Genomic DNA, 25,397 nt, shown 5'->3' on the forward strand with positions numbered 1-25,397 from the left:
CCAGGGGCCCCAGGACTCCCCTTACCGCCAGCCTCTTCCTGGCGGTGCATACTGCCAGAAACAGGCTGGCGGTAGGGAAGTCATAATCCCCAGGGCAGCGCTGCTTGCAGTGCTGCCCTGGCGGATTATCACCGCCGGGGCTAAAACGGCGGGAAACCGCCGGCCCTGGCGGTGCGACCGCGGCTCTACCGTTGCGGTCGAAATATGGGTCTCCGTACCGCCAGCCTGTTGGCGGTACGGACGCCACTTTAGCCCTTGTCGTAATGGCCACCTATGTGTCCTCTCTGCTGTTCGCAACAGGGATGTAATCAACAAGCCACTACCCCTGCTGCCCAATTCGTAGACCATTTTCCATTTGTATCTTCGATTCCCCTCCTTTTTCTTCTGGGTGGCTGAATGGCAGTTTCTAAAGGCCTGAAGAAAAATTGATTGAGTCTGGTGCTAGCAGTAATCTGAAGGTGGTCATTCTAGCCGTCTTTGTGCTGATCATTTCTTTACAGTGCACATATAGGCATCATTCCAAAATAACATGATCTCTGATCTGCATGGCAGGAGAGTAGCCATTCCTTAGATTTGGATGGCTTTACTCTACCCCTTTGAAATGGTTTCACATAATTATCTGTGATGCTGCCAGTCCTGATATTTTCCACACACCACCAGGATGCATGTATGTAAAGAGAGCATGAATACTATTGTACTTAACCACAGTCGTTGTAAGTCACAATCTGGAGTGTGAGTATACATTTCCAGTATGAAAGGAGGCATAGTTTTATATCCACAAACTAGGCCTTCTGCAGAAAGATTTCCAGTGAACAAAATACATTCATCTTAACTGTTGTTAATCTCTTCCTCGTCTACGAGTTACATTCACGTCATATTGCGGAGACACAATGATGTGCCAGATGTTATTGATTATGTTGGTTATTGAAAGTGAAACTCTTACCTCATTTGCTTTAGGTGGTTATTATAGCCCATCGCTTTTAAATTTGTCTTGGCTTATTTCATCTCCCTGTGATACACCACCTCCAACTACACCTGCATATGTGCAGCTTTTCACCGGGCTACTGATCTAATTCTGGCTGTTGTGGATTTGTAATTTGCCCACATGTTTCCCCGCCGTCCCTGAAACATTACGAAATGTGACGTGGAAACTGAACTGTATTTAACAGGATTTACTGGGTTTCCATAGGACCTCACTCCAAAGAGAATTAATCACTACTGAGTAGGGAAATATTCCTAGAATCGCAATCTGGAGCAACTGTCAAAGTGAAATAGAGCTTACAACAAGGTCCTCAAAGCTGCTTCCGTTGGTGCTGATAGTACAATTGAAGCCTGTTGGTGGGTGGGTTGCATGGTGTACAGAGTTGTTGGTGGTAGTGCTACTGGGCCTGAATTATGTTGGTGGAGAGGCTTCTCCTTCCACTGCCAGTGGGTGCTTTCGAGATGCTACTGATCGTGGTAATGTAGATGTCACTGGTGAATTTGGCCACGATATCATTGGCAGCTCTAAATACTGGGAGAAAAAGTAGGCACTCTAAACTCAGATGGATATTTTTTACTAGCCAGTCATTGTTTTCTGCTAAAGAGAAATCAGAGACTTGGTATGATTGTAGCAATCTGCAAATGAAATAAGATGCTTGTGTGGTCCATCAATGTACCAGCGACGTGTTGCCTTCTCTGCCATCTTTGTGTTTCACATTAGGGGATCCACAACACAAGCAGAATAGTCACTCTTGAATTCCAAGACCAAAGGCCGAAAGAATCCAAGGAAACCAGCAGAAGGGTGCAAGTATATGGTTAGGAACAAAACAAAGGTTGAAATCCAAAGCCAACTGTTCCTCAAAACAAAGGCCAGTTCTTAAAAACATACTTTTATGCCTTCATATTAGATTTTTTATGGAATTCGAAATAAAATAGCAATGACTTTTAGTAGACTTCTTTGATTTGGCCCACTGCTTTGTCATTTAAGTTCTGTGTTACCTCTCCCAGGTTCTACCTGTACTATTGTCAGGGGGCATCCCACATGCAGCCCCCGGGCCATGCGGGCCAACAAAGATGGTAATTAGCACACACCTGCTGCTGCTTAGGGCTGACCATGACTAACTTATCCATACTCTGTACTCTTTTATTATTTCCCCAGCATATGCTGGAGTGAACCAACATGTTACGCATACACGTGGGCTGCCAGTAGACCACCCCGTGATTACAATACTATGGTATAGTACATTCCTCCGGAATTTTAATAAACAAAAAAACATGCAGACCAGGCAGTAATGTTCATGTCAATATACATCGTAGCCCTTCTGGTTGCAGCTTCTCGTCATGCCTTTGTAATGTTTAACTCAGAAAGCCTGTCAGCCTAGAGGATGGAGCCGGGTTATGCCTCAGGTTGTATCTGGGGTGTGCATCACAGCTCTCTGTATTCATGAGGCTGCCTTCTCTCTCAGGCTGGGTCAAATCATTCTCCCTGTCTGGCTGAGAGACACTAGTAGGTGCCCAGGGGAGGACAGATTTGCAGGCACAGTTCCTGGCCGTGAAGCTTCAGGTGAATTTGTCCAGCTAGAGTTCTCAAGTCCTGATCTTCATCAAGATTTGAGTTGTTCTCTGAGTCAACTCTCATCTTCCCGAAGAATGATACATTCCTCGTGACAGTTTAATCTCCCTGACAGGTGGTTATGAGTGTACCTCATCCTTTGACAACTCTCCATGGCCTCTGCTCAATCGATAGCCAAAATGTACTCCCTAGATATCTCTCTTTGACAAAGACTGAAGTCTTCCAGTTGAATCAGACTGGGTCGAGCTTTCCACAACATGCTGGCTCAATAATTCGTGGTCTTTCGTTGGTGGAATACTTTGGAGTCATCAATTGATGGTGGCGACTACATGGGGTGATGAGGAATCATGTCCCTGACTATTCACCACATGCTACCATCTCCAGGGGCTCGACGAGTTGTGAAATGACGTGTCTGGGGGTACTCGCGCAGGAAGCTGCAAATAGCTTTCTCAACCGACTGGCTGTCTGCATCAGCAATGTGGATCACTTTATTTAGGGTTCTCATGAACACTCCACCTCCCCATTGGCTACAGGCCATCTTGGTGTTACCTTCTGGTGATAAATGCCCCAGGAAGTGAGGCACTCTGCAAATTCTTCTCTCTTGAATGAGGGTCTATTGTGGGTCTTCACACTGTTCAGTATGCTATGTGTGGAAAACACCTTTCCACTTTTGTGATCAGTTTGAGGACTGAGTGTGAGCCCCCAGTTTTAACCTCTGGATATTTTGTTTAGTCAGCTATAATGACTAGAGAGTGCCTTCCATCTGGGAGGTGGCCTAAATAGAGACTGGTGGATTCCCATGGCAGGTGGGGACCTTTTTCAATTGTGACCAGTGGGGGTGGCTCAGGGGGTTCAGCTACTTGACACCAATGACAGGATTTTATGGCCTTTTCTACCATGGTATCCATGCCTGGGAACCAGACTTTGGTGCAGACTCAGTCCCCTGATGTCCACGATGGGACAGCTAGACTGCACGTTTGGTTAGACTGGCTGGGTTGACAAGGTGATGCCCTCTCAATAGACACCCTCCATTATCTGCGGATAGTTCTTGTCAGCCATGTAGTAATTACTCTAGTATTTTCTTTGCCTCCAGTGTTCTTTGCAGCAGTTGTGCTTTGATGTTTCATCACTTATTCACTTGAATTGCAGCCAGGACAACCTGCAGGCACCTGTCTTCCTTTGTGGCTTATTGTAACATTTACAGAGATATAGGAATGAAGTAGGATAAGGTGGTGCTTGCTGAAAAGGTCTCTTTGGTCCATTAAAGGCCTCCACTTCTTTCGGGCCCCAGATCAAAGGTGTGGTGACCTTGGTGAGCGCCCTCAGTGGTTGTGTGAGGTCGGTAAGGGCTGGAATAAAGAGACCACAAAAATTGACCGTTCCCAGGAAGCTCTTCACTTCTGATGTGTTGGTGGAGGCCAGGGCTTCTTGTATATCTCTTGCTTTGTCAGGGTCTGAAGCAATGCCTTCGGATGAAAAGGTATATCTAAAGAACCTTATCTTCTGCTTCAGAAATTTGCATTTCTCTTTGTGCAACCGGAGGCCAATGTCCAGAATCCTCTGGAGAACCCCGCGTAGATGATCATAATGTTCTTGCATCAACTTAGCGTGGAAAAGGATGTCATCACTGATGTTGATGACGCCTGGAAGGCCACTGAGAACTTCACAAATCGTGGTCTGGAAGATTTCTGCCGCACTGGAAATGCCAAAGCTAAGGCAGCGATAACGTTGCAAGCCCAGTTGGGTTGAGAAAGTTGTGATGTAGCGTGATTCACTATGGAGTGGTAGTTGATGATATCCGGATCGAAGATTGACTTTGGAGAGGTGTGGGTCCTGACACCTTCTCAATAATATCAGCTTTCTCTAGTTTAATCAGTTCCTCTTCAACTTTGGATCTGAGATGGAATGCTATGCGCCTTTGTCTTAGGGCATTCAGTTTAATAGACAGGTCAATATGGAGTTTGACTTCACTTCTTTGGAGACAGCCAATGCCTTTGAAAATGTCTGCATATTACCTGTATATTATTCTAGGAGGTCTGCTATTTCTTCTTCATGCACTCTAAAGCAAATGATATAAATCCCAGCACCTCTGCTGTCTGTCTGCTGATCAGCATTCCTTTCCCCTCCTTTGGCCATGTAGATTGATGTTTCAGCCTTACTGTTTCTATGGGATATCTATGGGATATCAATGTCTGAAAGCATTCCAATAATGGTATTGGTTTTGTATGGCCATATACGAACACTCAAATGTTAAGGGAACGATAGGCGCCCTCTGACATCAGTTCGATGGAGGCTCCCAAATCGATGGTTGCTGTGAGCTGCTGGCTTCCTATTGTGGTTTGATACTTTGGGAGAGGACAACGACAAGGTGATGTAGCTCCTATGGCAAAAACAATGTGAACCACATAGTCTCCTGCATCATCGCCCATGTCCTCTAACCCATTGGGGTTTCCAGAGAACACTTAGACAACCTCTTTTGAGGTCTTAGGCTTGGAGAATTGCAGATCTTTGCAAAATGGTTTCATTTCCCGCACACAGCACAGCATTGATCTTTCGCTGGGCAGTTGTTAAGTCAGTGGGGCGGTCCTCCACAGTATCCACAATCTTTGCTTTGTCAGTGGTCCTTTCTGAGCCAGTGGGTTTGAGTGGGCCCAGACGACATTGACTTGTTTTGTTTTGATTGGCCGATGACGAGCGGCTTCAATGTGAGAGGCTCTGACTTTCGACAATTCCTTTGACCGCCCTAAAGTCAGGATACTCTGTAGTGATTTTTCATTTCGTGGAGGATTGCTTCTCGTAGCTTTGTGGATGAGCATCCTTGTATCACTTGTTCGCATATCTCATCTTGTTCGTCTGCGAATTGACAGGTGCATGCCAGCTCTATTATTCTACTGTGGAATGCATCCAAAGACTCTTCAAGTCTTCGAGTATTGGCAGAGTTGCCAGAATATAAATCTCTTGAAGTGTCTGTTCGCCATTGGTTCAGAATGGCTGTTTATGGCTCATAGAAGGGTAGCATACAATTTTGGCGTTTCTTCAATCAACAATTTGTTTATTTTGTGATTGTCTTTCCTTCCGACATGCAGCATGAGGGCCCTTTGTGGCTCTGCAGGGATGTCTGCCCGTTTGAAGAGGAACTGAAGACTCTCCTCCCAGCCTTTCTATTTTGGTGCAAGCGCAGAGGGTGCCCCTTCAACTGTAAATGGTTCAATGGCTGGGATGGATGCCATTTTGGTGTGGATGAGGCTGTGTTACGGCTGTGGCCTGGCCTAGTATCGTTCTCCTATGTTCTTTTCACTCACTGCGCAAGCACTGTCCCTTTTGAGGCTTGGACAGTCGCCAGACTGAGACTTTCCTTTCTTTCCTTCAAAGCTTGTAGAGGGTGGTGAGGGCACAGTGTGGCTTAGTGTCGAGGGGTGATTTTTTAAAGATTAAACTTCAATATAGTGCTTAAAAACACAAGTGCTTCTCATTGGTGATATCATGGCATCATGATGGAGTCATTCCCAAAAATCCAACGCTAGGGGTGCCGGTCCCGGAGTCACACGGACTCCCAGGTACAGTACCTTGTGAAAAAGAGGTAACAAGCTGGAGTACGGAGTTGGCTATCAAGGCTTCGCTGGATTTGGCGCATTGTCAGTTCCGATGTTGCAGAGCAAAGGAGTGGAGGTGTTGGTGTGAGGCGTTGGGTCCTTGTTGCAGAGCTGTGCAGGTGAAGTGACATTGGTGCGAAGCGTTGGATCTACGCACTTGCGGAGGGATCGATATTCAGCAGTCACGGCATGGTGCGGCGAAGTTGGGTGTCACAGACGTCGATGACACGGCACTTCAGGACTCACAGAGTTGTGGACGTCAGCGAGGCTGTGGCTGCGTCAGGCCTGTGGGATCATCGCACTCCAGCGAGGACCACGGTTTCAGTTGCAGGAGGCATCGCAGGATCCGGCAGCGGCGTCAGTCCGTAGTCGTCCAAAGTCTGTGCACTTGGTTTTTCACCCTTTCTCCTTTCAAGGGCCCAGGGACTGGATTAGGCACCACTTGGCAGGGTAGAAGTCTCAGCAGAGAGTGCAGGTGCTGGTAGAGGAAGTCTTTGATGGCCCGGAGACTTCGGAACAGTGGGCAAGCTCAATCCAAGCCCTTGTAGACACTTTACAAGCAGGAATATACCACAAAGTCCAGTCTTTGTCCTCTTACAGGCAGAAGCAGCAACGGCAGACCAACCCAGCAAAACACAGTCACTGGCAAAGAGGCAGTACTCCTCCTCCAGCTCTTCAGCTCTTTTCGTTGGCAGAAGTTCCTCTTGAGTTCAGAAGTAATTTGAAAATCTGGGATTTTGGGTCCACTACTTATACCCTTTTCTGCCTTTGAGGTAAACAAACTTCAAAGGAAAGTCTCTGTTGCTCACAAGATCCTGCATTGCCCAGGCCTGGCTCTAGACTCACATCAGGGGGTTGGAGACTACATTGTGTGAGGGCTGGCACAGCCCATTCAGGTGTAAGTGTCAGCTCCTCCCTCCACTCTAACCCAAATGACCCATCAGGATATGTAAGCTACATCCCAGCTCTCTTTGTGTCACTGTCTAGTGGAGATTCACAAACAGCCCAACTTTCAGTCTGACCCAGACAGGGAATACACACGCAGGCAGAGGCACAGATTTGTTTAAGCAAGAAAATGCCCTCTTTCTAAAAGTAGCATTTTCAAACTGACAATTGTAAACCCAACTTTACCAAAAGATGTATTTTTAGATTGTGAGTTTGGTGACCCCAAACCCCCAATCTCTATCTGCTCTCAAAGGGAAACTGCTCTTTAAAGTTATTTAAAGAGAGCCCCCATGTTAACCTATGAGCGAGCAAGGCCATGCAACAGTGAAAAACGAATCTGGCAGTATTTCACTGTCAGGACATGTCAAACTTATCAGTAAATATCCTACCTTTAACATACACTGCACTCTGCCCATGGGGCTACCTACGGCCTACCTTAGGGGTGCCTTACATGTGTAAAAAGGGAAGGTTTGAGCCTGGCAAGTTGGTACACTTGCCAGGTCAAATTAGCAGGTACAAACTGCACACACAGACAATGCAGTGGCAGCTCTGAGCCATGTTTACAGGACTACTCATGTTGGTGGCACGATCAGTGCTGCAGCCCCACTAGTAGCATTTGATTTACAGGCCCTGGGCACCTCTAGTGCACTTTGTGAGGGACCTACTAGTGAATCCAACAGGCCAATCATGGAAAATCCAATTACACATGCAATTTACACAGGGAGCACTTGCACTTTAGCACTGGCCAGCAGTGGTAAAGTGCCCAGAGTACCAAAAGCAGCAAAAACAGTGTCCAGTACACCGTCACAAACACAGGAAGCAGAGGCAAAAAGACTGGGCAGACTAGGCCAAGGATGCAATGTCTAACAGGCTGAATCACCCACCTTGTGATACTGTTGACATGCAGTGTAGCACTCCTCCATATAATCATCGAGGTCTGGAGTGATAGGTGCAGTCTTGTTGTAGGGAGTGCAGGATCCTCCAGAGTTGTGAGAGTGTACCTGTTGAGGTTGGTCCAGCTGGGCCTTGTCAGGCACGCATGAGTTGTGGCCTTTTGTCCCTGCTGTTTTCCGGGAGTGTGGAAAAAGTGCGGCTACCCACCAAACTGCTGTGCTTGGGTAGGCAGGATCTACACACCTGCTTTGTCACCAATGTACTATTGTCAGGTGGCCTGTGGGCTGACCTAGATGGCAATGAAAAGACATGGACATCCGCTGCTGCTTACAGCTGACCGTGACTAGCTTAGCCACTCCCTGCACCTTTTTATTATCTCCCCAGCATACACTGAAGTGAACCAACATCCTACACGTATGCAGGGCGCTACCAGTAGATCACCCCAGTATAACAGTACTTGGATAGTACAGTAGCATATCCACCAGAAGCCAGGGTGTTTTTTCACCGTGCTGCAGGTTTTCTAAGCAATTCTGGGCTTACTTGGATATCGCTTATAAAAGTCTTCATCATCCGGGCAAAAGGTGCACATTTCTTATATGATTTTTTATTACCTAGTTTCGATAGGTAAGAATTTGTTTTACCCAGAAGCGAGTAAGAAGACAACCATTCATATGTAGTAAAAAAAGAACATTACAACAGTACTTGTCACCAATGTCAACAAACGTTTCATCAATATGCGGGACAAACAAAGTTGTGCTAGAGATCTCTGATGGAATGGTAGGTGAATCAAATCATGTTTACCTACCCATAAAAATATAGGGGCATATTTATACTCTGTTTGCGCCGGATTTGCGTCATTTTTTTTTACGCAAATCCGACACAAAGCTAACTCCATATTTATACTTTGGCGTTAGACCGGTCTAGCGCCAAAGATCTTGGAGTTTGCATCATTTTTTAGCGTGGACACCTACCTTGCGTTAATGATATGCAAGGTAGGCGTTCCCTTCTAAAAAATGACTCTAAGGCATGTGCTCCTTATTTAAACTCCCGTGCAAAAATGACGCACGGGAGTGGGCGGGCCTGAAAAAATGACATCCAGACGCTTTTGCGTCATTTTTTAACACCTGGTCAGGGCAGGCGTTAAGGGACCTGTGGGCTTGGAAGGAGCCCAGAGGTGCCCTCCCATGCCCCCAGGGACGCCCCCTGCCACCCTTGCCCACCCCAGGAGGACGCCCAAGGATGGAGGGAGCCATCCCAGGGAACTTAAGGTAAGTTCAGGTAAGTATTTTTTTTTTTTTTTTTGTGGCATAGGGGGGCCTGATTTGTGCCCCCCTACATGCCACTATGCCCAATGACCATGCCCAGGGGACATAAGTCCCCTGGGCATGGCCATTGGGCAAGGGGGCATGACTCCTGTCTGTGCTAAGACAGGAGTCATTTCAATGGGGGTTGGGAGTCAAAAAAAATGGCGCAAATCGGGTTGAGGCCAATATTTTGCCTCAGACCTGACTTGCCCCATTTTTTGACGCCCAAACTCCATTTTCCCCTACGCCGGCGCTGCCTGGTGTGGGTCATTTTTTTTGACGCACACCAGTCAGCTGCGCTGGCTAACGTCATTCAATAAATAAGGCGCCCGCATGGCGCTTTGGAATGGCGTTAGCCGGCGTTAAAAATTTTTGATGCACAACTGCGTTGGAGCAGTTGTGCGTCAAAAAGTATAAATATGGCCCATAGTGCCCTCAAATGACAAACATGAAGAAATTGAGAAGTGAATAACGAGAAGACATCTTCATCTGGACAAGATTAAAACATAATTGTTTTATTTAAGCTTGTAAAATTAAATATTAATACTTGCATAAACAGTGAACAGGTATAGTTTCATTAACATTGTCTGTACTCTGATCACTCAGTTATATTTTGGATACATGCGTAAGAGGCTCTGTGGTCGTATTAACCTGTATATAAAACCGACACTACAAAAAATAATTCGTTAACGTTGGACATAGTTGCTCAAACCTTGATTTCCGTGTTGCTGAGATATGTCATTTGTCAAAGATGGAGAAACAGAGTGTAAATTCGCCAGTCAACGATGGCAATGTAAATTAAACAGAGCTGGGATTTACCTGAAATTGGGTCAGTGGCAAAATGCTTATTGAAATTGTTTAATCAGAAGAAAGCATTCTGTCACACGGAAAAACTCGACTACGATAATAGCAAATCAGGAATGGGAAGGACAACTAGTAAAGGTTTTACTGTTAATATTATACGTGTATGTGTGCTTGCTTAGCCCATCCGATTCTCTTGACTTAGTCAGGTGAGGCTTTCTTAATCAAATACCTAAAGGAAATTATTCATGGCAACTGTCTTGACACAAATTTGTAGAGCAGACTCAATTTTAAATCATAAGATATTTTTCTCAGTTCATGTTTTATTATTGGCAGCACTGAGAGGGTTGTTTTGTAATGTCATCGAGTAAATATGAAATGAGGGAAAGCAATAATGAACAAGATAGTAAAACTTCCTTTTCCCAATTTGAAACATTAACTCTCATTTAGTGATCAGTGATATAATCAAATAGAGATTTGAAAAGCCAAAAGGTCTTGCGTAGTCAAGCTAGTATGAGTGTTATTGGGTTTTCTGTAAGCAAATGTGACAAAAGAAAAAGAAAAAAAAGAAAATGCAGCAGGAAAATGCTTGTATCAAAACTTTTAAATGTAAAAAATTAACAATATTTATTTAATTGATTAAAGCTATAAAGTTGATTTCTACCATAAAGGCATACTCAGAACAGGAATAAAAATCCCTTTTCTTTGTAATCAACATCGCAGAAATAAATGATCCTTATTGATGCAAATAAAAGATGCTGTTGCTTATAAATTATTATAAACTGAAGGCATAGTTTAAACACACACAAATTGCTTTAAAATTAGTATAAAGAAAAGAACAAAAAAATAATTGGGAAAGAAAAGTATAGGCCCATTGGCCCTGGCACCGAAGTGTACTCCTTTTTAAGGTCGAAAGCGGAAGCGCTCTGTACTTGTTGTAATCTCTCTGTAGGATTTTAACCACGCCCATGTCACGCCCATCACGTTTGTTGATTCGTGGCTTGCTTTTTAAAATTTGCTTGATTTAATTAGTGAAAGACATGCATACGTCATGCCTTTTCTGGTGTTTAGCCCTCCTCGAGAGCACCGGCTAACTACTGAAACAATACGAGGCTCCATGTTTAATGTATGGTTTTTGGACTACTTTTTCTCTTTATTTCGTAGGCAGTGTGATCTCGCTGGGCAGTAATCGAGCACTTTTCATGACTACCAGTTTAATTCTATTGTTTATAATAGTGCCCCTTCACTAATTCAAGGTTTTACACAGCGCAATCATGCTCATTTTTTTTTATTACTAGGCAAAGGCGAGACCGGACCGGTCTTTTTGTTCTGATTAGTCACCTTCACGCTCATGGCATGGTGCTTTTATGTGAAATTGTATTACTTTTCATTTTCAGTTTATGTGGCAAGAAAACTCCAATGTGGAGTTTACAACGCTAATAGCTCTAACTTGAGCAAACGCTAGACCCATTTCATTGCAAATGCTTGTATATATTGGATGTGCACATGTGAGCTAGCAAAGTGTCATAAATCATGCTGCAAGGGAGCAAGAGGCTGAAGTGGGCTGCTCAATCACCACATTCTGTATTCTATCATGAGCAGAAGCAAAATGTGAATGCTAACTGAAAAGACCAATGGTTGAAGATGGCTGACCCAAGCCAGTCTATGTATGCATTTATGTATTTTTTCTTTAATATTACAAAAGGCTGATGAGACAGATAAAGCGCTCTATAGGCCAGAACTAAATACCTTCCACATGGGAAGAGAACTGGCAAAATTTACCTGATTTACAGTGTAGTAATCTGAAAATAGTGCAATGCCATCAGGCCCAGTGGCATGACAAAGGTCCCCGCAGCCCCCGTGCTGCTGGCGGGTACCAAAGCTCCAGGTGGCCCCCTCAGCACAGAACACTGTTCACGAGTGGCAGGCTCCTGACTGAGTCCAGGGTGAGAGGGCCAACTCTAGGTACTTTGCAGGCAGGCCCCCTCAAATTTTATTATGCCACTGATCAAGCATTCGTCAAAATATCATTTGTTGCATGAAAATATCAGAATATTAATAGAATGCACTCATTGTTTAATGTACAAATTAAGAATGATCCACAGTAAACGCTAATTGTGAAGTCATGCTAAAAAGGCCAAAACATAATACCACCTCAAACATAGGTGGTCATAACAACCCTGGCGGACGGTGTTAAAGCTGCGATAATACCGCAAACAGGCCGGCGGAACAAAAATGGGAATTATGACCGTGGCGGAAACCGCCAACATAGACAGCCACTTTAACACTCCGACCGCCACGGCGGTACAGACAAGCAGCACGGCGATCACCGCCAACAGACAGGCGGAAGACAAAGTAACGCCCACAGTATCACAACCCGCCAATCCGCCACCTTTTCCGGGGCAGATTCACCGTGGATAAAAATACGGCGGAAACAGCTTTTGCAATGGGAAAACGCTCACCTTAACACACTCCACAAGGAAGGAGGCCACCATGGAGCCCGAACTACAAATACTCCCTGCGCTTGTCTACCTGCTCCTCTACGATCACCATCTATGTAGGCGCTGAAGACAACGGTGAGTACAGCACCTACGACATAGGGGAGGGGGGAGGCAAAAGGCAGGGGGACACACACGCAACACCCCCAACCCCAACCCGACCCTCACCCACTACAACACACACACCAATGCATTTCCAAACAGCACAGAAACACCCCCCCCCCCCCGGAAGAATGCAAAGACAAAAGGAAATCAGGTCAAACATTGTAATGTATCAAAATACAGTAAGCTAATATATACAGATATATTTACACATTCCAGAATTGATACATGACGATTGGTAGTGCAGGTATGCACATATCAATGTCTGTGCACCACTGGGTCCAAAATGCATGGGTGAGGCCCACACTAGATACCTGTCCACAAACGGAGAGAACACTGCAGGGGCATCAGATAGAAATACAACAGGCACCTCAGGGGGAAGGGAAGGGGGGGTCACATCAGCCGGATTACAGCACCACGCCAGGTCCACGACGGGGCTCCATGCCCATTGATGTATCCTGGGGAGTGCAAAGCCACATTCTCTCAAGTCCCTACAGTGGGTGGGTTGCCCACTGGACCATCCTGGGGAGTGCAAAGCCACAGTCTCTCAAGTCTCTACAGTGGGTGGGTTGCCCACTGCCGTATCCTGGGGAGTGCAAAGCCACAGTATCTCAAGTCTCTACAGTGGGTGGGTTGCCCACTGGACCATCCTGGGGACTGCAAAGCCACAGTCTCTCAAGTCTCTACAGTGGGTGGGTTGCCCACTGGACCATCCTGGGGAGTGCAAAGCCACAGTCTCTCAAGTGGATATCAGTCTCCACTGGTTCTGGAGGGGGACTGGTGCCCAGACTGCATCAGGCTCCCCGTGACTGTTCCTGTTCCGTCACTGTCCCAGCTGCACATGGGCTAACGATGCTTGATTTGGCGGTCCCTTCCCTGTTCAGAGGTGCTTTGCCATGGCGGTCTGTGCCCTGTTCAGCGGTGCTTGACTTTGCAGTTTCTGACCTGTTCAGCTGTGCTTTGCCCTGTTCAGCGGTCTTCACCATGGCGGTCTATTCCCTGTTCAGCGGTGCTTTGCCATGGCGGTCTGTGCCCTGTTCAGCGGTGCTTGACTTTGCAGTTTCTGACCTGTTCAGCGGTGCTTTGCCCTGTTCAGCGGTCTTCACCATGGCAGTCTATTCCCTGTTCAGCGGTGCTTTTTTTGGCTGAGGTGCTACTACGGGACCTATGAATTGGAGGGGTGGGGTGGTGTCAAAGAGGTCAACGTTGCTGAGGAAGAGTTGCTGATGGAGACTGGGATGGGTAGCTGGAGGGGGTCTGGGAGTGGAGGAAGAGGAGGTGGTTGTAGGAGGTTTAACTTTAGGTGATTTGGGTGCAGGTACTGGAAGCTGTTGTGAGGTGGATGGATGTTGGGTGTGTGGGTGCCTGCGTTTGTGTACTTTGGGAGGGGGCATCACAGACACACTGGGAGTGGACACAGGGGACGTGTAAATGGTAGTGGGGTGGTGAGTGCAGGTGAGCGGGGTGTGGTGCTGGGTGTACTGGTGCGAGTCCTAGTGCCTGTTGATGTAGTGCATGCAGGTGAGAGTGTAGACGACACTGGGAGGGAGGAGGGAGACGACGACGAGGGGGACACAGTGGAGGCAGTGGATGTTGTTGTGTCTGTATGTGTGTGATGCTTGTTTGAGTGCCTGTGGGTTGTGTGGTGCTTATGTTTGCCTGAGCTACTTTTGTGTGTTGAGGTGTATGCATGCTTGTCTGATGATGTGCTTGGGATAGGCTGGGGTACAGGGGACTGGGTCTGGGTGGAGGAAGTTGGAGGGGGGAGGCTAGACACAGGGACAATGGCTGCCATCAGTGCTGAGGCCAGAGATTGCAGGGTTCGATGAAGGGCAGACTGACCAGAATGAATGCCCTCCAGGAATGCATTACCGTGTTGTAACTCCCTTTCTACACCCTGGATGGCATTCACAATAGTAGACTGCCCAACAGTGAGTGACCTGAGGAGGTCAATGGCCTCCTCACTGAGGGCAGCAGAGGTGACTGGGGCAGGGGGCTGAGGTGCCTGGGGCGAAGGTGATGCCCACCCTCCTGGGTGAGTGGGCACGGGGCGAAGGCTGAGGGGCTGCTGAAAGGGAAGTGCTGGTAGGGGAGGTGGCGGCTGTACCTGTAGAAGTGGGGGGCACAGATGGTGCCGCCACCACAAGGGAGCTCCCATCGGCGGACGAGTCCGTGTTGCTGTTTGGTGATCCTGTGACCGACGTGAAGCTCCCCTCGCCCTCTGTCCCACTGGTGTATTCAGAGTCTGTGGTGTGGCCCTCCATGGCCATGTGGGATACAGCTCCCTTGTGCTCTGGTGCCACTGTACCTCCGCTTGATGATGCTGATGCACACAAGAACAGTGAGAGCACAAAAAGGGGGGGGGCGACAGAAGAAAGACAGGTTGAGTGCATGGCTTACCACTTCCGTTGACGGACAATACAGACACAGCAGCCCCCTGCACTACGCCGTGCTCTTGGCCTCTACAGATGCAATTCCTGGGATGTGGCCCACATGGCTATTGTGGTCATCTGCACACAAAGATGACACAGGGGCATGTATACCTGTACTTGGCACTCTACAGAGGTGGGGTGGAGTGGCATATGGCCTGCATTACGGAGGGGCCTAGCCTCCGGAAGTCACCCTGGCCTAGGGAACCCCACAGCCCTCCTCCCCCACCCAGACCCCTCCACTGCGCGCAAAGTCCGCAGAATGAGAGTGTACTCACCCCCTTGTGTCTGCTGTGCTGCCCTTAAGCACCCATCCAACTCAGGGTAGGCCACCGCCAGGATCCTGAACATCAGGGGGGGTCATGGTGCGACGGGCACCCCTCCCACATTGGGAGGCCATCCCCAACTGAGCCTCCGCCGTCTTCTTGCTCCAGCGGCGAATGTCTTCCCATCTTTTCCGGCAGTGGGTGCCCTGTCTCTGGTGGACCCCCAGGGTCTGGACGTCCTTGGCGATGGCACGCCAAATGTCCTTCTTCTGGTGGGCGCTGACATACATGACATGTACAGGGGAAGAAGAGAAGTCATTAACAACAGCACCGTCGAAGTTGGTGGCCCCCATCCCTACCCTTGCCATGTGGCACATGCATTCACAGTCCTTCATGTTCCTTGAACTCTGCCCCCTTCCTACTGACATCCAGCCCTCTCCACACAGGCATAGCCCATACAACTTGCTCCCTGTGTACTTACCTGTTGGTCTGGAGGACCGTAGAGGAGCGTGTACTGGGGGAGGACCCCGTCGACTAGCTTCTCCAACTCCTGTGCAGTGAAGGCAGGGGCCCTTTCCCCAGACGCAGCAGCCATTGTCTCTTCCAGACCGAGGTCACAGCAGCACTTGCAGTGTAGGTCCTCTCCTGTCGAAGATCATGTATCGAGTGATTCAACAGATAGAAAATGGTGGTCACGTCCGCGGCGGTGACGTCTGCAGCGGTGCGTATCATCACCGCCGGCGCACTTCATCATTGGCTCCTGGGACCCATAGGGTCCAATGTTAACCAATGCAGCATTGCGCCGCGGTCTACGACCGCCTACCGCGACGGTGTATAACGCCAGCGCAGATACCTCACATCCCATTGTCCCAGTTTAGAGGTCAGACAGCCGCCATTTCAGGGGCCCACATGGCTTCATCTACTACTGTGTCACACATACCTAGGCCTACACTCAACACACATACAGGAAGAGTTTTGTATTTGGTGTCGTGTTCTGTGTAGCTGTGGGTACATACCTGGGAATTTGTTGACTCTGTGGTCGCTGTTGTCCTTCCTAGACACCGTCAGCTGGGACATGTGAGGAGATGGCGGAATCCTCCTCTGTACCGACCGCTGGTGGACCTGTTGACAACGGAGGAGTGACATTTAATCATCACCTACAGGTTTGACAGTGCCACAATCCAGGAACTGTGTACCCAGTTGGAGCCAGACCTGATGTCACCAATCTGCCATCCCACAGGAATCCCCCCTGAAGTGCAGGTGCTATCAGTGCTCCATTTCCTTGCAAGTGGGTCATTTCAAACAACAGTGGCCATGGCATCAGGGATGTCCCAGCCTATGTTTTCCAACGTGTTGTCCAGGGTGTTGTCTGCCCTGCTGAAACAAGTAAGGAGCTACATCGTTTTCCCTCATGTGGAGGATTTGGCTACAGTGAAAGGTGACTTCTATGCCCTTGGACATATCCCCAACATCATAGGTGCTATTGATGGGACCCATGTTGCTCTGGTCCCCCCAGCAGGAGTGAACAGGTGTACAGGAACCGGAAGAGTTATCATTCCATGAATGTACAGATGGTATGTTTGGCAGACCAGTACATCTCCCAGGTTAATGCTATGTTCCCTGGCTCAGTGCATGACGCCTACATCCTGCGGAATAGCAGCATCCTGTATGTGATGGGTCAACTCCAGAGGCACCTTGTGTGGCTATTAGGGGACTCCGGTTACCCTAACCTGTCCTGGCTATTGACCCAGGATAACCCACCACCCCAACAACAACAGGGACCTGGGGGCAGTGGTAGTGGGCACACGGTCCAAGGGACGGAGGCACAGGAACACAGGGGAACTGGGAGGGCTGCTGTGCAACAGGGGGCAGACAGGCCAAGGGAACCCACTCTCCACGAGGCCCTATCCTCCATCATGGGAGCATACCACCACTCCCAGGAGACGATGGCGACGGTCCTGGCCAAGTTTCAGGACACCCAGCGCCTGCAGGAGAAACAGTATTTGGGGTTCAGGGAGGAGCTCAGGACCATCAGCCCCGCCCTGGGCACCATCGTAGGGGTGCCGAAGGACATACAGCAGACTTCGAGGGACACCATGGCACTCAAAGGGGCCCCTGACACTAGCATGGACGATGAACTGCCCACCACCTCCGCCGGCAATAGTGGACAGGACGCCCGCCACAGGACCACCACACCAGCACCCCACCCCCTGCAGACGGACAACCACCATACAAGCGGTCCCTGAGATCCAGGAACAGGACAGAGCAAGATGGCAAGACCCCCGCAAGGAAATGAGACCACCCTGATTGTCCTCCCACTGTCCCACTTTGTTACCCTGTCCATACTTTAACTGCCCCAGCTCCACTTCCTTTGCCCATATGGCCAGTGCACCTGTGTGACCATTGGACTGGACTCTGCCATGGACATTCCTCCACCGTCCCCCATCACCATAGTACAACCCCCCTCCATTTTTGAGCACTTCAATAAACACCCTTGAACCACAAAAAAATCTGGAGTCAGTCTGTGATTTTGTAAAATGTATTATCAATGACAGTGTCAAAATGCGTGTCTAGTTGTAAAGCCAACATACCTATGTCACACATCACAAGTCCTTGAAGGATGCAAGCAGATAACACACGTTGGTAACCACACCTGTGAAACCGTAATGGAAAGGTACAACTCAGTTACCAAATAATGCTATAAAATTACACACAGGATAGAGGAAGACGTGTGACAGTGAATGTAATGGTAAAAATGAAAATGTTCTCACCTGTGTGTCACTGGAAATATTGCTGTATGACTGACTCCCTGTTGTCGTTGACTTCTTCCTCAGCTTCCTCCTCATCACTGTCCACAGGCTCCACAGCTGCCACAACACCGTCATCTGGACCATCCTCCTGCAGAAAAGGCACCTGGCATCGCAAAGCAAGATTGTGAAGCATCGAGCAGGCGATGATGATCTGGCACACCTTCTTCAGTGAGTAGAATAGGGAACCACCTGTCATATGGAGGCACCTGAACCTGGCCTTCAGGAGGCCGAAGGTGCGTTCGATCACCCTCCTAGTCCGCCCATGGGCCTCATTGTAGCGTTCCTCTGCCCTGGTCCTGGGATTCCTCACTGTGGTAGGTAGCCAGGATAGGTTGGGGTAACCAGAGTCCCCTAATAGCCACACACGGTGCCTCTGGAGTTGACCCATCCTATAAGGGACGCTGCTATTCCGCAGGATGTAGGCGTCATGCATTGAGCCAGGGAACATAGCATTTACCTGGGAGATGTACTGGTCTGCCAAACATACAATCTGTACATTCATGGAATGATAACTCTTCCGGTTCCTGTACACCTGTTCACTCCTGTGGGGGGGGACCAGAGCTACATGGGTCCCATCAATAGCACCTATGATGTTGGGGATATGTCCAAGGGCATAGAAGTAACCTTTCACTGTAGCCAAATCCTCCACCTCAGGGAAAATGATGTATCTCCTTACATGTTTCAGCAGGGCAGCCAACACTCTGGACAACACGTTGGAAAACATAGGCTGGGACATCCCTGATGCCATGGCCACTGTTGTCTGAAAAGACCCACTTGCAAGGAAATGGAGCACTGACAGCACCTGAACGTCAGGGGGGATTCCAGTGGGATGGCGGATTGGTGACATCAGGTCTGGCTCCAACTGGGTACATTGTTCCTGGATAGTGGCACAGTCAAACCTGTAGGTGATGATTAAATGTCGCTCCTCCATTGTCAACAGGTCCACCAGGGGTCGGTACACCGGAGGATTCTGCCATCTTCTCAATTGTCCCAGCTGACGGTGCCTAGGAAGGACAACAGCGACCACAGAGTCAACAAATTTCCAGGTATGTACCCACAGATACACAGAACACGACACCAAACACAAAACCATTCCTGTATGTGTGTTGAGTGTAGGCCTAGCTATGTGTGACGCAGAAGTAAATGAAGCCAGGTGGGCCCCTGAAATGGCAGCTGCCTGACCTCTAAACTGGGACAATGGTATTGTGAAGTAACTGCGCTGGCGTTGCACACCGTCGCGGTAGGCGGTGGTAGACCGCGGCGCAATGAAGCATTGGTTAACATTGGACCCTATGGGTCCCAGGAGCCTATGAACAAGTGCGCCGGCGTTGATGATACGCACCGCCGCAGACGTCACCGCCGCGGACGTCACCACCATTTTCTATCTATTCAATCACTCAATACCTGACCTTCGACAGGAGAGGACCTACACTGCAAGTGCTGCTGTGACCTCGGTCTGGAAGCGACGATGGCTGCTGCGTCTGGGGAAAGGGCCCCTGCCTTCACTGTTCACGAGTTGGAGAAACTAGTAGACGGGGTCCTCCCCCAGTACACGCTACTCTACGGTCCTCCAGACCAACAGGTAAGTACACAGGGAGCACGTTGTATGGGCTAGGCCTGGGTGGAGAGGGCTGGTTGTAAGAGGGAAGGGGGCAGAGTTCAGGGAACATGAATGCATGTGAATGCATGTGCCACATGGCAAGGGTAGGGAGGGGGGACACTTACATCGATGGTGCAGTTGGTAATGACTTCTTTTCTTCCCTTGTGCATGTCATGTAGGTCAGCGCCCACCAGAAGAAGGACGTTTGGCGTGCCATCGCCAAGGAAGTCCGGACCCTGGGGGCCCACCAGAGACGGGGCACCCACTGCCGGGAAAGATGGGAGGACATTCGCCGCTGTAGCAAGAAGACGGCGGAGGTTCAGCTGGGGAAGGCCTCCCAACGTGGGAAGGGTGCCCGTCGCACCATGACCCCCCTGATGTTCTGGATCCTGGCGGTGGCCTACCCGGAGTTGGATGGGCGCTTGAGGGCATCACAGTAGACACAAGGGGGTGAGTACACTATCATTCTGGGGACTTTGCGCGCAGTTGAGGGGTCTAGGTGTGGGAGGAGGGCTGTGGGTTTCCCTAGGCTATGGAGACTTCCATAGGCTAGGCCCCTCCGTAATGCAGGCCATGTGGCACTCCACCCCACCGCAGTAGAGTACCAAGTACAGGTATACATGCCCCTGTGGCATCCATGTGTGCAGATGTCCACCATAGCCATGTAGTCCAGATCCCAGGAAGTGCATCTGTAGAGGCCAGGAGCACGGCGTGGTGCAGGGGGCTGCTGTGTCTGTATTGTCCGCCAACGGTAGCGGTATGCCATGCACTCAACCTGTCTTTCTTCTGTCATCCCCCCCCTTTTTTGTGCTCTCCCTGTTGTTTTGTGGATCAGCATCATCAGGCGGAGGTACAGTGGCACCGGAGCACGAGGGAGCTGCATCCCACACGGCCATGGAGGGCCACACCACAGACTCAGAATACACCAGTGGGACGGAGGGCGAGGGGAGCTTCACGTCGGCCACCGAATCACCAACCAGCGACACGGACTCATCCACCGATGGGAGCTCCCTTGTGGCGGCGGCACCATCTGTGCCCCCCACTTCTACAGGTACAGCCGCCACCTCCCATACCAGCATAGTCCTCCTTGCAGCCCCTCAGCGCTCGCCCCATGCCCGCTCACCCAGGAGGGTGGGCATCACCTTCGCCCCAGGCACCTCAGGCCCTGCCCCAGTCACCCCTGCTGCCCTCAGTGAGGAGGCCATTGACCTCCTCAGGTCACTCACTGTTGGGCAGTCTACCATTGTGAATGTCATCCAGGGTGTAGAAAGGGAGTTGCAACACGGTAATGCATTCCTGGAGGGCATTCATTCTGGTCAGGCTGCCCTTCAATGAACCCTGCAATCTCTGGCCTCAGCACTGATGGCAGCCATTGTCCCTGTGTCTAGCCTCCCCCCTCCAACATCCTCCACCCAGACCCAATCCCCTGTACCCCAGCCCATCCCAAGCACACCATCAGACCAGCATGCACACACCTCAACACACAAAAGTAGCTCAGGCAAACATAGGCACCACACATCCCACAGGCACTCACACAAGCATCACACACATACAGACACAGCAACATCCACTGCCTCCACTGTGTCCCCCTCCTCATCGTCTCCCTCCTCCCTCCCAGTGTCGTCTACACTCTCACCTGCATGCACTACATCTACAGGCACTAGGACTCACACCAGAACACCCAGCACCACACCCCGCTCACCTGCACTCACCACCCCACTCCCATTTACACGTCACCTGTGTCCTCTCCCAGTGTGTCTGTGACGCCCCCTCCCAAAGTACACAAACGCAGGCACCCACACACCCAACATCCATCCACCTGACGACAGCCTCCAGTGCCTGCACCTGCACCCAAAACACCTAAAGTGACACCTCCTACAACCACCTCCTCTTCCTCCACTCCCAGACCCCCTCCAGCTACCCATCCCAGTGTTCGTCAGAAACTGTCCCTCTGCAAAGTTGACCTTTTTGCCCCCACCCCCACCCCTCCAAATCATCAGTCCCGTCGTAGCGCCTCAGCCAAAAAGCCTCCAGTACCAGTGGTGCGTGTTCAAGGTGTGTGGAGTGCACTGGCCACCCGGGCAGGCAGTGTGGCACGGAGCCAAGGCACTGCCAGTCCACCCCCTGTAAAGGCTCTGAAGTTGGAAAGTGGCCGACGGGACCGGTTGAAGACTCCTGTAGGCAAAACATCTCACAGGGGTACCAGGGGGATTGCAGAGTCAGCTGTGACTCTTCCAAAGGTGGGGAAGGGCCAGAAAAAGTCTGCACAGCCTGGTGTGAGCATCACGGTGGAGAAGGGCGGCATTCTTCCCGGCGGCCGGGATGCCACCGCCAGCACCGTCGTCACTGGTCAGGAGACCACCGCCATAGGCATTGCCCAGGAGGGCCCAAGTATCATCACTGGTCATGAGACCACCGCCAGAGTCATTGCCCAGGAGGGCACAAGTATCGTCACTGGTCAGGAGACCACCGCCAGAGTCATTGCCCAGGACGGCACAAGTATCGTCACTGGTCAGGAGACCACCGCCAGAGTCATTGCCCAGGAGGGCCCAAGTATCGTCACTTTTCATGAGGCCATAGGCATTGCCCGTGAGGGCCCAAGTATTGTCACTGGTCATGAGACCACCGCCAGAGTCATTGCCCAGGAGGGCCCAAGTATCGTCACTGGTCATGAGACCACCATCAGAGTCATTGCCCAGGAGGGCCCAAGTATCGTCACTGGTCATGAGACCACCGCCATAGGCATTGCCCAGGAGGGCCCAAGTATCGTCACTGGTCATGAGACCACCGCCAGAGTCATTGCCCAGGAGGGCCAAAGTATCGTCACTGGTCATGAGACCACTGCCAGAGTCATTGCCCAGGAGGGCACAAGTATCATCACTGGTCATGAGACCACCGCCATAGGCATTGCCCAGGAGGGCCCAAGTCTCGTCACTGGTCATGAGACCACCGCCAGAGTCATTGCCCAGGAGGGCCCCGGCAGCCACAGCCCCGCTGGGCAATGAGGGACCGTCATGCCACACACCAATGCCCAATTCCAGAGCCCGCCATTGCAAAGCACCGCTGAACAGTCCAGAGACCGCTGAACAGGGCAAGCACCGCTGAACAGTCCAGAGACCGCCATGGCAAAGCACCGCTGAACAGTCCAGAGACCGCCATGGCGAATCACCACTGAACAGGGCATGCACCGCTGAACAGGGCAAGCACCGCTGAACAGTCCAGAGGCCGCCATGGCAAAGCACCGCTGAACAGTCCAGAGACCGCCATGGCGAATCACCGCTGAACAGGGCATGCACCGCTGAACAGGGCAAGCACCGCTGAACAGTCCAGAGACTGCCATGGCGAATCACCGCTGAACAGGGCATGCACCGCTGAACAGGGCAAGCACCGCTGAACAGTCCAGAGGCCGCCATGGCAAAGCACCGCTGAACAGTCCAGAGACTGCCATGGCAAAGCGCCGCTGAACAGGGCATGCACCGCTGAACAGGGCAAGCACCGCTGAACAGTCCAAAGACCGCCATGGCAAAGCACCGCTGAACAGTCCATAGACCGACATGGCAAAGCACCGCTGAACTGGGCATGCACCGCTGAACAGGGCAAGCACCGCTGAACAGGGCATGCACCGCAGAAGAAGGAAAAGACCGCCACATCAAGCATCGTTATCCCATGTGCAGCTGGGACTGTGACGGGACAGGAACTGTCACGGGGAGACTAATCAAGTCTGGGCACCATTCCCCCTCTTGAACCAGTGGAGAGATCCCTCCACTACCTCTGTCCTTCACAGTATGAAACACTGTGTGCACCAGTCCCCCTCCAGAACCAGTGGAGACATGCATCCACTACCTCAGTCCTTCACAGGATGAAACACTCTGGGCACAAGTCCCCCTCCAGAACCAGTGGAGAGATCCATCCACTACCTCTGTCCTTCACAGGATGAAACACTCTGGGCACCAGTCCCCCTCCAGAACCAGTGGAGACATGCATCCACTACCTCAGTCCTTCACAGGATGAAGCACTCTGGGCACCAGTCCCCCTCCAGAACCAGTGGAGGCTGTTATGTACTTGTGAGACTGTGGCTTTGCACTCCCCAGGATGGAACAGTGGGCAAACCACCCACTGTAGAGACTTGTGAGACTGTGGCTTTGCACTCCCCAGGATGGAACAGTGGGCAAACCACCCACTGTAGAGACTTGTGAGACTGTGGCTTTGCACTCCCCAGGATGGAACAGTGGGCAAACCACCACTGTAGAGACTTGTGGGCATGGAGCCCCGTCGTGGATGTGGCGTGGTGCTGTAATCCGGCCGAGGTGCCCCCCCCTTCCCTTCCCCCTGAGGTGCCTGTTGCTTTTCTCTCTGATGCCCCGGCAGTGTTCTCTCCGTTTGTGGACAGGTATCTTGTGTGGGCCTCGCCCATGCATTTTTGGCCTAGTGGTGCACGGACATTGAGATGTGCATATCTGCATTACTTCTCGTACTGTATATACCTTTGTATGAGTTTATATATATCTGTATATAATTGACACATGTATATTGATACATTACAATGTTTGAACTGATTTTGTTTTGTCTTTGCATTACTCCGGGGGGGTTGTTACTGTGATGTTTGTAAGTGCATTGGTGTGTGTGTTGTAATATGCAAGGGTGGGGGTGTGGGTGTAGCGTGTGTGTTCCCCTGACTTTTGCCTCCCCCCTCCCCTATGTCGTAGGTGCAGTACTCACCGTTGTCTTCGCCGCCGCTGGTCTTCGTAGATGAGTAGGAAGAGAAGGGCAGGTATGATTTGTAATTCTGGCTCCATGGTGTCCTCCTTCCTCGTGGGATGTGTTAAGGTGAGCGTTTTCCCATTGCAGAAACAGTTTCCGCCATGTTTTTATCCACGGTGAATCCGCCCCGGAAAAGGTGGCGGATTGGTGGGTTGTGATACTATGGGCGGTACATTGTCTTCCGCCTGTCTGTTGGCGGTGACCGCCGCGCTGCTTGTCTGTACCGCCGTGGCGGTCGGAGTGTTAAAGTGGCTGTCTTTGTTGGCGGTTTCCGCCACGGTCATAATTCCCTTTTTTTGTCCGCCGGCCAGTTTGCGGTATTACCGCACCTTTAACACCGTCCGCCAGGGTTGTAATGACCCCCAGAATCTGTTGCGGGCTTGGTTTTTATAGTTATTTAAGATCATCCAAGCATGTGAGGGGGCACTAACTTTTGTTTGTCTGCTACTTGCGGTTTCTGAAGCACAATTTTGGAGATTAAGGGCCATATTTATGTTTTTGTGGCACAGGCCAGCGCAGCAAGTTAACTTGCTGTGCTGCCCTTTGTCACAGGGTAAGAGCAGGAATGCACTATATCCATGGACTACGGTGCATTCTTGTCCTTTCCCCCTGCACTTCCACCTTTTCTGCAGCCTAGCACCAATGCAGGCACCCTTACACCATGGTGGAAGGGAGCCTGCATTGCATGTAGAAGAGTACCTTCCTGCACAAAAACAAATTTGTGAGGCTTCTCTTTCTATGTGTGCAGCAGAATGCAGCACACATAGAAAGAGGCAAAAAAAACAAGGAGAAATAGTGATATTTTTCCTCATTGCGCTTCCAATGGGAGCCGTAAGGTAG

The sequence above is a fragment of the Pleurodeles waltl genome, chromosome 8, assembly GCF_031143425.1.
Source record: "Pleurodeles waltl isolate 20211129_DDA chromosome 8, aPleWal1.hap1.20221129, whole genome shotgun sequence".
NCBI classification, from domain to species: domain Eukaryota; kingdom Metazoa; phylum Chordata; class Amphibia; order Caudata; family Salamandridae; genus Pleurodeles; species Pleurodeles waltl.